General features: G+C 41.0%; 1 protein-coding gene across 3 annotated transcripts in view; it reads left to right on the plus strand.

Moving 5' to 3' along the window:
* The window catches only part of SLC6A1 (solute carrier family 6 member 1), an 85,412-nt gene that overhangs the window by 5,255 nt on the left and 64,370 nt on the right, over positions 1-15,787 (plus strand). Inside the window, exon 1 of one of the 3 annotated variants that reach the window (XM_077924829.1) lies at positions 726-781. The exons of the other annotated variants lie outside the window; for them this stretch is intronic. The gene's annotated coding sequence lies outside the window, so the exon portion shown is untranslated. Of the gene's footprint in view, positions 1-725; positions 782-15,787 lie in introns of those variants that run through there. 3 annotated transcript variants of the gene reach the window in all.

Raw genomic sequence — 15,787 nt, forward strand, 5'->3', positions numbered from 1 at the left:
CTCTTTTCAGTTCAGTCATTTTTAGCAGAGATCATTGAAACACATGACGTCTCCAATGATCATTTGATGTTGTATGCACAAAGATAGCAGATTAGATGCAAGTTAAAGACATCTTAAATTGGAACTGACACACTATAAACAACTAGTACAGACATGTTCTTAGGCTCTGCTCTCGATGCTCTCTGCAACATCACCTCAGTTCACTTCACTGGAACTTGTGTTGAAGAGGGCTATGCATTTACACTGAAACAGGATGACAACCTAGCACCCAGATTCAAAGCACTACGCATTGCACAAAGCAATTCTGAAATATGAACCTATTTTTGTACGACATTTTCCTTTGAGTCGAATTGGTAGCAAAAGGTCATTGTATTTCAGAACGGAATGATAAGCCAATAGCTTCACAGTATTTTTTGAGATACGTCTTCCAGATAGATGACTATTTTAACACAGATCAGCATTTAAATCATTTTATGTCTTAGCAGACCTTGTTTGTTTAGAGGAATCCCTCAAAATCATAGAAAAGCAAAATACTTTTCCCCCCCAGGCTATTTTAGTAATGATAATTATTCAGCTATGAACATTAATAATATTAGAGAATTAAAATGGTTTGAAGGTGTGATCATTAAAGCTTGTGAATATTTTCGTATGGTAAATAGATAAGACTTTTTAAATTTTATTTGATTCATTCATTTAGAGACAGAAAACTCAGATGGCATAAAATTGGTACAAGCACCATTTGCAGAAAGGAGGATTGGTGTTCACATCCAATAAGATCAAGGTTAGGGTCAATATTTTGCATTCTTTAAATCTGATAAATGGCATGGTTTGTTGACGCAACATTTTAATTGAAGCCAATAATTTGAACCCTGTGGAGATTTACAGAAGAGATAGTCAGCTGAACTGAGAGCGTTGTCTCTTGTAAATGTTAGTAGGTTCCTCAATCTGTAATTGTTATAATCTAGGAGAATTTAACAGGCACGCTTAACAAGCAATGGGTAATAGTGATACATGCTTGACCCTATACATGTAAACACTGACAAGTTCCACATAGTAAATTCTTAGTATAGTAATATTAAAGCCCCTCTGGAGCTAAAATTTGTATGCCATCATATATACTCTAAAACATAATTCTTCATGGAAAAAATCTCTTAAATATTGAATTAAATATTTAATTCAAATGCTCATTTAATATTTTTTCCTTGGAGTTATTTTTTTGTTCAGTTATTGAATTTAATAAGTGGTATAATTTTCTGGCTCTTGTCTGCATAATGCATTATGAAAATGCAAGTTGAAGGCAAAATGTGAATTTGAGTTCTGGGCCTTCTGGTGAATTTTAGGCAAGCACCAATGATATTGCTATAGTTAGTTATTCCTCAGTCACATAGGCATATCTGGTTGAATTTTAGAATCCCTAGTATGGTGAGAGTAATTCTGAGCCTGATTAATAAGCATTAATTCAGTTGTGGCTTCTTGACCTGGCAATGACTGCTTGAAGAATGACAATGAAAAAGTCATTATTGTGACAGAATTCATTTTGGAAAGACAAGGTCAGTTGTAGCCATGATTTAAGAAGCCAAAAGATGAGGTAATAATATCTTGTGGCACTGTAGTGATCTAATGATGGGAGACAAGACACACTGCTATTATATTATATAAACCTTTCAATATTCTAAGGAAGGCATACATGCAAAACTTGCTACAACTTTTTTAGCCAAAAGAATACAACCTGTATCAGTAGATACGGGGGGGGGGGATGTCCAAACCGTCTTAAATGTATGCTTCTGCCATACAATTACGAAAGCAAGAGATAAAACGAATCTAATTTCAGGCTAGTTGAGTAGGCTGAATGTCAAAATACAACTAAAATAAGTTAATAGGTCACCTGACATCTAGGGAAATGCTTATTATATCAGAATTCATTGCATTGGGTAAATAATTCCAAGCTATTTATGATCTATTGCTTTTCTGTTGATTGAATTTAAATGAAAACTTGCAGTTTCAAAGTGTTAGGTGTTTTTAAAGTCTTGATAAATCAAATAAGCATTTATTTCATTGGAAATCAGAAGCAAAAGTATATAATGGCTACAAGTAAAGTTGTATCCAGAGCCAGGAATGCCTTGAGTTAGTATAGTAAATTTCAGCTCCATACTATTAACTAATGTCATGTTAATTTCCTTTTTAAATATATGTACGTCAAACATAAGGTTAATTAAAGTTAATGGAGTTTTAATACTTACTTTTATGGGCCACTAATTTAACATGAATGCAAATATATTTATAAGTAGACGGGGGGGGGGTCTATATACTGCAACAAACCATGGGGACCAAGAGCTGTCAGAAGCTACTCTGCAGAGTAATGGCATCAGGTTGAGGGTATTTTGGAAATACTAAATTTAAGGATAAACTATAGACATTCATTTTTATGCTACATGCTTGATTATACTACAAACTTATAATCTCTTAATGGGGAGCATGTTCTGTTGAACTTAATTGTATTACTTTGGAGTAAAAAACTGAAGTACGCATACTTTAATGTCCTTCCCACTGAAATCAGTTGGATATTGTAAAATAACATTTTTCTTTATTAAGGTATGGTCTTTCCTCTTGATACTTTTTGATTTTAATTACCAGCTTTTGATATGAAGGGAAGTGCTGGTGTTCAATATGCACCAACACTGTTGAGAACAGATATGGTGCATTATTTCCTCGGACAACTCTACTGGCAGTATCTGTTGAGAGAAATATTTTTGTTTTCCTTAGCAATTTAAGATGCTGAGAAGGCCTCCATTCATATGTAGAATGAACATGAAACACTATATACCTTTGTCGCTTTTATTGACAAATGCATTTTTCAGCTTTGCAGCTGAATTTTACTTTCACTAACAGTTTCATAATTTTAGTCCAAACTAAGTTTTCTTAATGTATTTTCATTATCTCTACAGCTGTAAAAATAGAAAAACTAAAAAATAGAGAAAATAAAACTCAAAAGGACTTGAAATTCATTCTTATAGAAATTCAAACATGCCATTTATAACTCTATTCTCTTTATATTTAATTTTTATAATAAAAAGGATAAATGTATAAAAGTGTTTTATAATATGTGTATTTATATGTAATAGAATATTTTAAAGAGGAGAAAAAACATGAGTTTTCCCTTTAAAGTGGCCAGTATGTTTTTGCTCTGGCAATGCTAATGTCTTCTTCGTAGTCTTTTCAAATGAAAATGTAGCAGGATTGGTGTATCTGTTCCATGTTTTTTCAGTTGATAATAATGCGAAGTTGCTAGTTTGTGAAATCACAGAAGTCTATTGCAATTTTAATGCTGAAATATAAGAACTGATTGAGGAGCATATTTTAAAGCAGTCACAAGTATGCAGTGACTTCCTTGCTAGTCCATCATTTTTTCAATTATAATACACCAACTCAATTTTCTTTCGACACAACTTGCAAACAAGCATGTAATGAGTAGATATTGTTGTTTTTATTACCAGAATAGTCTCCATTTGATTGAATGCTATTTTGCCACCAGTTTACTTTATCGTCTTTCCTTGCCCATCAAGTGAGGCTGAGAATAAAATGTTTTTACTCAGAACATCCTTGAATTGGTATTTTGATGGGTTTATATAGCAAAGGGACACTCTCTAACATTTCTGCTTCTCCTGAGTTCTTTAAGTCATTTTGAGATATTTTTGGGTGACACCATATTCTTCTGGATCCACTACTGTCACGTGAGGCAGAGACGACATCAGTAGTACAGAGTGCTTTCCAGCAGTTGGTGGCCCAACTACAACCCTATCTGGACTGGGATAACTTGGCTACTCTAACCTATGCTCTGGAAACCTCAGGACTGAACTATGGCAATGCACTTTACCCAGCTGCCTTTGAAAACAGGTTGGGAACTTTAATTAATGCGGAAAGCAGCTGCCCAGCTGTTGACAGGTTTGAGACAAATAGATCACCAATTCTGTTCCCGTTACACAGGCTGCCCCTGTTCTTCTGAGCCCAGTTCAAAGTCCTGGATAGCTCAGGACCCCAGTATCTTATGGGATGCCTCTTCCAATAGGAATCTATCCAGATCCTTAGATTGGCATTTGAGACTCTGCTGCTCCTCTGAATGAGGCTTGGAGGGTGATGACAAGGGAGAGGGTCTTTTCCATTGTGGTCCTCTCTGTGAAATGCTCTTCAGAGCTTGGGCTGCCTACTACCTTCCCAGGCTTTTGAAAGACAAAAGAGTGGAGTTTGTATCATTGTTAGTGTGTTGTGAAAGTTTCCTATTGCTGTTATGGGGACGATGTGTGCTTTTTTATGTTGTATATGGTATATTATATTTATGTCTATTTTTTTACATGTAAATTGCTTGGAGACTTTTAGGTAACAAGTAACTATTAAATAGATAACAATAATATTGTTACAGTGTTGTGTGGGGAAGAAGTGGATAAAACACAACAACCATTTATCCATGTATTATGTAAATATCATCAAAAGATAGATGTTGCTTCAATATGTTGAAATGGTCATGAGGTTTGCTTTGCTGAAGAGACTAGTACCAAATGAACTTTAAATTATATAAATGGTTTGAGATACTGGAAGAACAATGGGCAAGTATGCATTTTTTATAATATTGTGCATTCCTCCTTTCCAGTTGCTCACAAGTGAATAATTGTTGTTTTCCCGTTGTTATAAATAAGTATCTGCATTTTCCTGTGTTCTGTTCATAATGCACAGTGGAGGGCTCCCATTGTACACCCTGACACTGTGGTAAATTAAAATCATCATCAAAATGAACGACAAAGAGTTATATATTCAAAAAGAAATGTAAATAGTAAAAACATTCCCTCTTTGTCTTCAAGGCTGATACATTTAATGGGTTCTTTTCAAATGGTTCAGCGTTACAAAGAACACACTACTGAGAAGGAACTGGATTTGAACCAGATGCTATCCCCCCCCCCCCCTAAAAGGTGCTTCACAATCTATGATGTTCTTTCCTCTGTGTTCTTTCTAGGAATACAAATTAATTCTCCTTTGTTCAGGTGCCCACTTAATCTGATTGGTTTGGCAGACAAAGGAAGTGGAGGTGTTGCCATTTCTTCAAGATCCTTAGCGGGATTCTCAGCCTCAACTGGGAACAGGGACAAAAAGAGAGAGGCTCAAAGCCTTCCCTTGTGTAGAGCAACTGGATTTTCCCTTTCACATTCTCTCTTCTTCTCTGTTCTTTCACATAAAGATCAAGGACATGTGTATCCGAATGTTCATGAGGCCTAGTTCTTGATACATTGATTTAAACAGAGAGACAAGCTTGGCAAGATACAATGTTGAAAAACAGGGTCAAAATCTGAAGTGACTTACTGCTTCTATTTTTAAATAACTCAGTACACTTAAGTTCATGCGAGATAAGAAGTAAGATCCACATTTTCAGAAAACAACCTCCACTTGATCCACTTGGTGCTTAAAATGCATTCCATTTAGTCAGTTGTGCTCAAGAGTGCCATGACATTCAGCATTTCACGGATGAAAACATGGACACTGATATGACCCACTGTCCCATTCTCACACCAAGGATCACTGCCTATGGCAGCCCTCTCCTCCATACTGAAGGCTTTCCCCCATCAACTATATACTGTATTTATCTATCCCCCACAAGCTCCCGAAGGAGGTATTTTACTAACCTGGTCATAACACTTTCCCTTTACTATCAGAGTAGCCATTAGAAGGAGAACAACAGAATGGCAGTTCACGTACTTTTAGACTGCTCTACACACGTAAGAATGAGGTGACAGAATTCTAAATCACCATGTTACTCCAGGAAGTAGTTGGAATGTAGAATTTTCAAATGTCCTCCCCTACATAAACATTTGCTGCGAGAAAAGAACTAGCATACCAGAAGAAAGTCTACAGAGCCCAACTCTCTGCCTGCTATTCTTGTTTCTGCTTACAAGAAGCTTTTGGGTCGAATTCAGCATCACACATTGCAGTTTGCCAGAGAAAACAATTCCCCTTCTCCTCCCATGTACTGTACTAGGGTTCTTTCAACCCCCCACAGAGCCAATTTGTTGTGCAAGTGGAAGCCGTCACAGAGTGCTTGTGCTGACAGGAATCATTAGGTGAATCCCACCCTTTGTTTCTTTATTGTCAATTTTTTTTATATAAAAAAAAGGTAATCCCCCTCCCACCCTCTGAAGCGGTACTGGCCATCTTCCCACTTCATTCTGTTGCATGGGGCATCGTATATTCATTTCACCCTCTCCCCAGATGTAATTTCCCCAGATATGTGGCAAAGCAGGGCTGAAACCTGAGAAACTCTTAATGCATGTATATGCAGTGGCGTAGCGTGGGGGGTGCAGAGGGTGCAACATCTGGGGTTAGGGCAAATCCACAGGTTAGGGGGCGCAAATCCACAGGTTAGGGGGCACAAATCCATGGGTTAGGGGGCGCAAATTACTTGCCTTGCCCCGGGTGCTGACAACCCACGCTACGCCGCTGTGTATATGCACATCAACGACATTTTTAAAAGGTATCCCCAACATCTCCCCCAAAAGGCAAAATTGAGACAAAATGGTTAAGGGGACTAGAGAGAGGTACCAGAAATTGAGGATGGTTGCAGAGCATGTTACACTAACATTTTAATAATTTGAGAAATAGTACAAATTACGTTTGCACATGGTTGTTGATTTGAAATAAATATCACATATGCAATTACTGCGAACATGGCATAAGCATATAAAATGTGAAACTTGAGGGCTTCTTTACACAATATGGCTGTGACTGCCAAACCTTATCAGCAACACATTTTTTTCACAGCATAGGGACAGAAGTTCTTTGGGGTTGTGGATGTATAAGAATTAGAACAAGTTGAGCAAGTTCACGGCATGTTGTTTGAACTGCTGCCTTTATATAGCAGCTGTATCAGATGAAGCAGCCCTGAGGATGAGTTTGTAACCCATTCATAGCAGTTACAACAGCTGATACTCTTTGATGAATCTACCTTTGTATGGCCACTCTGAATTTTATCTCCATTGTTTCTGAGGCTACGCAGGGCCTACTGGATTCAAGGGCAAAACACTGGTGCTTTGGAACTGTGTATGCTTCATAGGATAATCCAATACACATAAATTCGAGTGGGTTGGATCCAGACTTAGTAACAGTTAAAGAAGACCTAGTGAAATGACTTAAGTTATAATAACTAACCCGAACCGTCTATTTCAATGGCTCTATGCTAAGTATGCAATCCACAACCCGACTAGGCAGTGGGATTCTTAACAGCAGTGGGGACACATCAGTTGTCTTGCTGGTCATGCTGTAATGGAATTGGGATAACAGTTGGACCCAGTGCCGTCATGTGAAAGCAAGAGCTAGCTTGGGTCAGCTTAGCTCCTTGTCCTACCTGCTGAGTTCAGTGAGGCTTACGTCTAGGGAAATGGATATGCAGTTAAAGTAGAGTTGAAGTACCAGAGTACCCATACTATAGCAGCTTAGGTATGTTCTGGAAATAGACATTTGAAATGTGACATTTTGAATTTTATACATTTACTGACAATTTTTAAATGTTAAATGTTCAAGGGATAATATAATACTTTTTGGTTCCACCCCACCTCTCACTTGATTCTTTCCTGTCCATACTGTGGCAGCATTTCACTGGATAACTGTGAGAATGCCATGGAGCCTACCAGTAGCTGCATACCAGCAAGAGTGCTATCACAAAGAAATGGCTCAGGCATTTTTAATATCGGGCACTGCTGCTGGATTTGCTGTTGCCAAAACACAGTATGGGGAAATTCTAACATACCTCTTCCCGTCTCAGTCATCCACATCCTAGACGGTTATTTCACAATGCAATTAGCTCCTCCAAGACATTATCCACCTTCCCCCACCTCTCCGAGAGAAGAGGCAGAGATTTTGCAACATGCAACGGCATGTTGTTGTCAGCCTTATTGAATTCCATAATGGATTGAGGGTGGTGGCCTTGAAAAGTATTCCAAAATCATGTTTTCAAAAAAGGTTAAAAGGGGTGTTTGGACCCAATGTCACTACAACATTGGGTTCAGCCATGGCCACCAACACTTACTGTGAGCCATTAATCTACTCCAAGCTTGTCTAGCACCTTACACAGCATAGGAGTGCCACACAAACCCTTGCACAGCAAAGAAGCACTGTGCAGGGGGGCTTTCTTCAAGGTTGGGGAAAATTAGAGAGGACGGGGGGGATGCTGTTAGTTCTGAGCCCCATCCTTAAGGCTTACTGAGTAGGCTGAACTGCACAAGGTGGTGCTCAGAATGGCAGCTGCTGCTGCTGCTGTGCAAGCTTTTATTGTACCACAAAGCACCAGGAGTGGGCTGTTAGTTCCTAAATCCTGTTTAGTGTACAAAAATTGTTTTCCTTATAAAACATCCATCATTCTGCCTTCCCCATAACACTGAGTGCACTTGCAAGTACGAGGATAAATCTAGTTCAGAAACCACTGGATGATTTGTCAACGGGTGCTTTTAAAAAAATAAATTGCACTATTTATTTTCTGCTTGAAATTCCCTAGTTGGTGGCTAAAGGAAATTCTCTGTTGATCCATATGGTGCATAATGAGTTTGTTGTAGTGCTTTGATGTGTGGATGCTTAGATATAACAGAAGGATAAGGGCACTTACTGACTGGGAAAGCTTTCCGCAAATGTTAAAAGGATGGCTTGTGCCAGACAAATACAGATTGACTTGTAATGATTTTTAATTTAATAATGGCAACATCCACTTTCACAATTTGAGAGATAACATTAAAAAGGTAGAAATCTATCATTTCCTAGTTGTATCTTTTATGAATATATTCATCATTTACCTCTCTGAAAATACAATCTGATAGCTGCAGCGGTGGCTAATTAATTTTTCACTGCAATAGGTGTGCAATGAGATTTTTTCTTCCAGATAATTAGTAAGTACTGTAGCCCTGCTCTGCTATTAGATTCACTCAGACAGTTATTCATCACAGGAACTCAAGGTCTGCAGTGAACTGTCACTACACTTATCTGGCTTAATAAAGATAGTTATATAACACTTGCTTCCCTCTAGCTGATTGAATTTAATTTCCCAAGCCGCCACTGGCTTATAATGCTGAGTGTCGATCTGCAAAAGTGTTTCTCCCCTCTCCTCTCTGCTTTTCTACTTGCATCTGTATTTGAGGGTTATTAACACAAACCAGCTCAGAGTGATGGCTTGGACACCAGAGAGTCTAAAAGCCTCTAATAGCCATAATAATAGAGTTGGTTGAAGGATACTGGTTGCCTAGGCAACTGTGCACGTGCCATACAAGATAATATAACTGCGCTGGTAGCGAAATCTGCACTGCATTTCTATTCCAGGAGTTTTCTGCCATGTTGTGTTTTACACAGCATCCTAAATTTCTGAGCAGACAAATAATGTAGTTAGCTAAGTTAACAGATTCCTTTTTACATAAACAAGAAGCCTTGTGTTGTTTTCGTGAGTCCATAATGTTTGCCAGTGTGGCGCACAATCCAAAAGCTCACATCTGTGTCTGCTTATGTGTCAGGAGAAGTTTCTTATTTTTCACCATAGCGTCCACACCTCAATCCATTAAACAAGGTGTTTTTAAAGCTCCCTAAATATTAGACACGGGACTAAGAGAAATGGTGTTGTGTCAAGCGCGCGTGTGCACACACACACACGTGTGACATGCAATCTGTTTGTGCATGCAAATGAATTTGCTGAATTGTGGCCTCTAGATCTCATAGATTCCTGTTAAAATCATATTCTGTATAGATCACAGCTTTGGCACAAAGTCACAGAGACAAATAAAAATGGTAAAATTCTTCATACACTAGAAATGGTTAAAAAAAGGATTAAAATTCCTGTTTAAATAATAGCAATAATAAACACTCAGTGCCTTTTGAATGCTCAAATTGCATATTACAATAATCTTTGAAATATGATTCTATAAAAAGGGGTGCCAACTCTTTTCTGCCTGTGGGTACGTTTGCATTCCAGAGAAATCATCATGTTCCCCTGACGTGTTCTGCAAATCTCCTGTCTCCAGCTGTAACTCCATACACTTTGATTTGGCTTAGGAGAAAGTATTTTATTGGCTTCTCTCAAGACTAATGTCAGTGGTGGGAACAGGACACTCAAGGAACGGCCTCTGTGTGCAGTAATACATTGGTGCCGTGTGCTCTGTAAGGTAGTATTTATTTGAAGATGATGGGAGAATTAAGGTAAAGAGATAGTGGCTTGCCAAAGGCAAAATTGTGAGTTTGTTGCTGAGGTGAGTTTTGAAGTAGTTACTTCACAGCTCACTCTCTTAACCACATTACAACAACTCTGTTCACAGCTTTAAAAATGATCTTAGATGCTACTTCACAACAACTCTATAAGACAGTTTAAAGACTGTGAGCTTAAAGACATTGAAAGACTTGAAAGGCTGGTTATGGCTCTTCCGTCCTCCTGGTCAGCGGCGGTTGCGGCCTGACGCGGCACCTCCTCTTTTGCCCGGACGCGCCACCCCATCTTACCCGTTCCTCTTGGCCACCACAGAGACTCACAGGTTCCCGCCAAACCCATCCATTCAAATAGACCAATCCGTGGCAGCTCCCCCTGGGGGGGGGCTGACAGAATTCGAATCTGGATCTCATTGCTGACATCCAAATCCAGCATTTCAGCAACTGTATAATTTGCTTGTTGGACATTTCTATTGGTACCAAGATAACAGAATTATGAGACTGTATAGCTACAAGTGCCGGGTAGGTGATGTGATAGACTGAAGTTGGCATGTGCATACTCTATACCCCATTCAGATGCCTGGATCATACCCATAGCTGAGGTATCTCAAGGAAAAATAATAGTCATATGTTTTAAACAAGTCAACAGAGTCTCTGAGGCTGCACACCTTAAGAGTTGGTGATAATGTAAGAGCAGAATTGGTGATTACCTAGTTCTTAGTTCACACACTTACAGCCACAATGCTTTCATTCTGATGGTACACTCTGATGGAGCACCTTTCTTTTTTAGAGCAACATTACAGTCCCACCTCTGTAATCACTCTTCGGCCATCCTCACTACGGTGTATGGGAGCTGAATTACTCCCATTCCAAAGGACCAACACAGCTGCCTTTCTGTACGCACCAGTAGTTCCCTTCTGCTGTTCTTATTTCCATGTGCTTGATTTGCTGATTATATTGTCCCTTTTCCCCTCAAGACTATATCATCATCACCATTCTCCTCCTCCTCCTCATTATATGCATGCACTCTTTTTCTGTGTGTTGAGATTCCTGCATTGCATGGGGTTGGACTAGATGACCCTAAGGATCCATCCCAACTCTACAATTCTATGACGGTGGCAATGGCACTCAGACTAAACTCTGCATGGAATATCTTTATCTATCACCCCATGTAACATATATGACTTATTTGGCACTACAGAAAGGATGATGTGCGTGCACCAGCTAAGGCCTCATGATTTTTGATGCAAACTGATTTGTATATGTATATATTATTTAAAAGCAGCCACACTCCTTAGTTAGTGGCACATTTTCCATGCTTCCTTGGTGCTGCCCACACCTTCCATCCCTTCTCTAGAACAGTGTTTCCCAACCGGTGTTCCGCGGCACACTAGTGTTCCGCGAGACGTTGCCTGGTGTGCCGTGGGAGGGAGGCGGGCGAGTCGGGCGGCGAGAGGCGGGGCGGCGGCGGCATCTCCTGCTGGATGCAAATCCAAACATGGCGGGCGCCTCCCTCGCTCCTTTGTAGGCGGACCATCGAGAGAGAAAGAAAAGGAGGCGAAAGAGCGAGAGAAGGCGCCTGCGCGGAAAGAGGAGCGAGCAGTGCGCCTGCGCGCCGCGGCGCCCGAGTGCAGTGAAATTCCGTGAAGAGGGGAGGGGGAGCTGGAAAAGAGAGAAAGGAAAGATTTTTCATTTTTTTAAAAAAAAAAAAAGGAAGAGGGAAAGAAGAGGAAAAGCGGCAGAAGCTGAGGGGAAGGTTTCCGTGAGGGAGAGAGAGAGAGAAACGCGGGGCTGGCGGGACCCCTCCTCTTCCGCCACGCGTTGCCCGCCACCGCCTCAGAATCTCCTCAGGAGCGGCGGCGGCTGCTCCCCCTCGCCCCCTTCCTCCCCCCCAGCCCCCTCCCAACCCCCGGACGAGGGACGCGAGGCGGCGCCGCTGAGAGGACGGGAAGGCCCCCAGCGGCGGGGTCGGCTCGAGCAAGGAGGGGCGAGCGCTAGCCGGCTGGCTCTAGCCCGGCAAGAGGAGGAGGAGGAGCACTCCGTCGCTTCCACAGCGGCCGCCCCACACTCCCCTCCCCGGGCACCGGCGGGGAGAATGACGGAGCTCCAGTCCGCGCTGCTACTGCGGAGACAGCTGGCAGGTCGGTCCGTCCGTCGGTCGGGGCAAAACACACCACAGCGCAGGCAGAGGCAGGCAGGCCCGTCTCTCCCTGCCCCCCCTCGGACCTGGCCGGCCTGGGGTTTGCACCCCAAACATTCATGTCCACCCCAGCTACACAAGCCACACCTTGCTCTCAGTTCGATCTGTCAAATAACTCACCTATCATTCACATAAAGAACCTAGTCTATCCTCAAACGTCAGAATGTACCTCCTCTCTAGCTTCCCCCACTTCATCTAGGCACTTTCAGCCCTTACTTAACCCACCCCAGCCTGCTTACTCTTCCTTCATTTGCTATAAAAACTAAATACAGAGAGAGACTGAGAGCTGTTGACGAAGAGCTACGTGTGTGTCTTTCTTCGATTCCAGCCAGAATATCAGCTTTGTGTTCAGCCAAACAGGCCCAGGTTGCGCACTGAATAAAGTATTTTATAATTTTTCATATTTCTGTTTACTTACTATTTCATAATAAAGTAATTATAAAATACTTTCTTTGTGTTTATTTGATTCCTATTAAAGAGAGTTACTTTATATATAGTCAATATAGGCACAGAGTTAATTTTTTAAACATTTTCTAATGGTGGTGTGCCTCGAGATTTTTTTCATGAAACAAGTGTGCATTTGCCCAAAAAAAGGTTGGGAAACACTGCTCTAGAAGGAGAAATGTAGGGGAATTGTAGTGGTTTGGACTTCAGTAGAGAATATGACTCTTCCTATCATTTCCAGATGAATAGCAAAGTTTCATAATATGCTTGGTAACATATTAAAAGCAACTGAGCATTGGTTTGGATTCTGACCAAGTTAGTTAAACTTAATTCCCATTAAAATCAAGTAATTGCTAAGTTGTCTCATGATTGCAGTGGGGACAGAGTTCAACTAACTTAATTTATATTCAACCCAGTGGATTTATATATGGTTGCTGGCTGCAGATACCAATTTTTTGGGTTTAGCCACTGCACATGTTACTTGATTCTCAAACATTTGGTGAAGGATGAGCAAAAAAAGGCAATCTGTGAATCAGCAGGTGTATCTGCTTAGCTTCAAAATGTTGATAAATAGCAATGCCTCGCATGCTTTTCAAGTTCAGTTTTCAGATATACTTTATGCCACTTTTTAACTCTCAGATTAAGAAGAATTGGAAACAGCAACACGGAAAAATGGGCTGAGAATAAAACTTCACTGGGGGAGTGTCACAGTCTTACAATGCGCTTGTTTATCCCCATTCTGTTCTGGGGTCCCTGGTTTCCCAGGGCAGCCACTAGTTGAGCAGGAAGTAGGAAGTAGGCCACTGTCCAGTTCACAGCATGCTTGACAATGCATTGCAAACCATGACGAGGGGGATAAAAGAAACACTAGCTGCTGCCAGTTCTCCAGAGGAGACAACTGCTTACTATTTTGAAGGTCTCTAACATACTTCTGGCATTTCAGAACCTGTGCTTCCATGTCAAAATCTGGAATGGAATTCGTATTATCCTGTAAAGTATCAATCTAGCATTGGCTTGTGTATGTCTTGTTTGTGAGATGTTTCCTGCTGAAGATGAACGCTTATGAAAGGAAAGATTTAGAAATGCTTGTTCCTAACATTGTTATCTTCAGTGATTACCTGCAGGTTCCTTTTACTCTAGTCATCAGCTGTGGGTAATTTGGAATGCCATTTTCATATTCCCAGTGAGTTCTGTTTTTCTTCAGCTTATTATCTTTCTTAAATCATCTTGTTGCAATTCAGAAAAGCATCTGGTTAATTTAATGGCAATCCATAACTCCCTTATATTATAACTTCCTTTTGGCTGCCCTGTCTCTTGATATCATTATTTTTTTATTTTATTTTTTGCATCCTTGGAGAGGAGGGTGTGTTTCATTCTGGCTGATTAAAGCTAATTGGGGGAAATAGTTGTAAGGTCTCCTTTCATTCAGAAACAAACTCATTTTCCATTAAAAAAAAATCTTACTAAAGGAGCTGTTATTTGAGCCTGTGTGGTGCTGTATTACTTTTATGATAATTTTAGTTTTCTTCAAGCTTCTATGGTGAATGGGACTAGTGAATTTCTATATCTTTTTTATTGTGGAATTTACAACCCTAAAATTAGGAGTGTTAAGCCCCCTGCTAGGCATGCTCATCCCTTTGATGCCCTTACACAGGGTCCAGTTTTAACAGCCTGACAACTAAGCATATTATCTGAATATGTCCCATTATTTTAACAGACAGTGCTACCACACCAATTCAGGTGCTTACTGTGGATCATGGTATAAAGCACATTACAGAAAAATTGTGCCAGAATATAAGTGCTTAGGACTGAATGTGCCACTAGTGCCTTACCATAACCTGGCCTTCCATTTTCTGAAATTTTTCTTCCACTGTGAAAGAAGCTTCTGTTTTTCTCCCTCATTCTTAGGGCATTTTAGAATTTCTTTATAATTTCAGTGGATTTGGAACTTACTTTCATCATGATGAGGTGGCTGAGGGTGGTGTGTATGTTTTGCCTTCCATTAAAAATTGATCCAGTACTGAGTTGCCTTCCTAGCTACCCATGCTTCCTCATCTGGAGGCCCCATGGGAGGAGTAATGGCATGATGTCATCTCCTAGGCTTTAGCTGAAGCACTGGACACCCTGGGAGGCTGCAGAATACACACCAGAGATGGGGTTTGTAGAATGAAAGGACACAGGCGGCCATTTATTTTAGCATGCCCTCTTAACTATTCCACAGTACTGTCTGACTCCATCAGTAACTTAGAGAACTACAAGGACAGAACCAGTAGATAAAGACTGCTTAGATAAATGACAGCAGCGGTTTCAGCCTGGCATGGCCTTGGGTGAGCTGGGAGGAGAGAAAGCCTCTCGTGCAGTTGGCTGGCTGGCGTTATCAGCCCAGCCATCCATGGGGAGTATGGGGCTTCCATACCTTAAACAGGCCAATTAGAGACCAGACAGCAGGATGGGAATTTGGAGACAGATCTGGGTAAACCTGTCTTCTCAGGTCCACCTCCAAAATTCAAAAGCAGGCTGTGCCACCTTCCTGCATTCCATCCACCACCCTGGTAGATATTTGGCCCTGCCTGAAGGTAAGCAAGCAGTGCATCCATATGTCCTTGCTGTGGAGTGAATCCGTCGCTGTATTTGGGGCCAGGGAAGAATTTTCTTTGCAGACCAGTCGGGCCGGTCTGGGTTTTTTGCCTACCTTGCAGCAATTGTCACATCTTTTTGTCACAAAAAGGCATTGGGCTGGATCCTTTTTATAATCAGGGTGGGGGGCAGGAAGGAACCTTATTTCCCCTATCCTATGGATGAAAGTATCAGGATACCCTGGTAAGGGGGTCCCAATGGGAAGGATTATGTCCACATGGACTTCTGGTCGGTGCCAGCGCTTAATGGCGGTCCTACCTCCGGGCTCCGGAGAAGGACTGCTCCGCAAGTTCG

Source organism: Podarcis muralis, chromosome 2, assembly GCF_964188315.1.
Source record: "Podarcis muralis chromosome 2, rPodMur119.hap1.1, whole genome shotgun sequence".
Lineage (NCBI taxonomy): Eukaryota > Metazoa > Chordata > Lepidosauria > Squamata > Lacertidae > Podarcis > Podarcis muralis.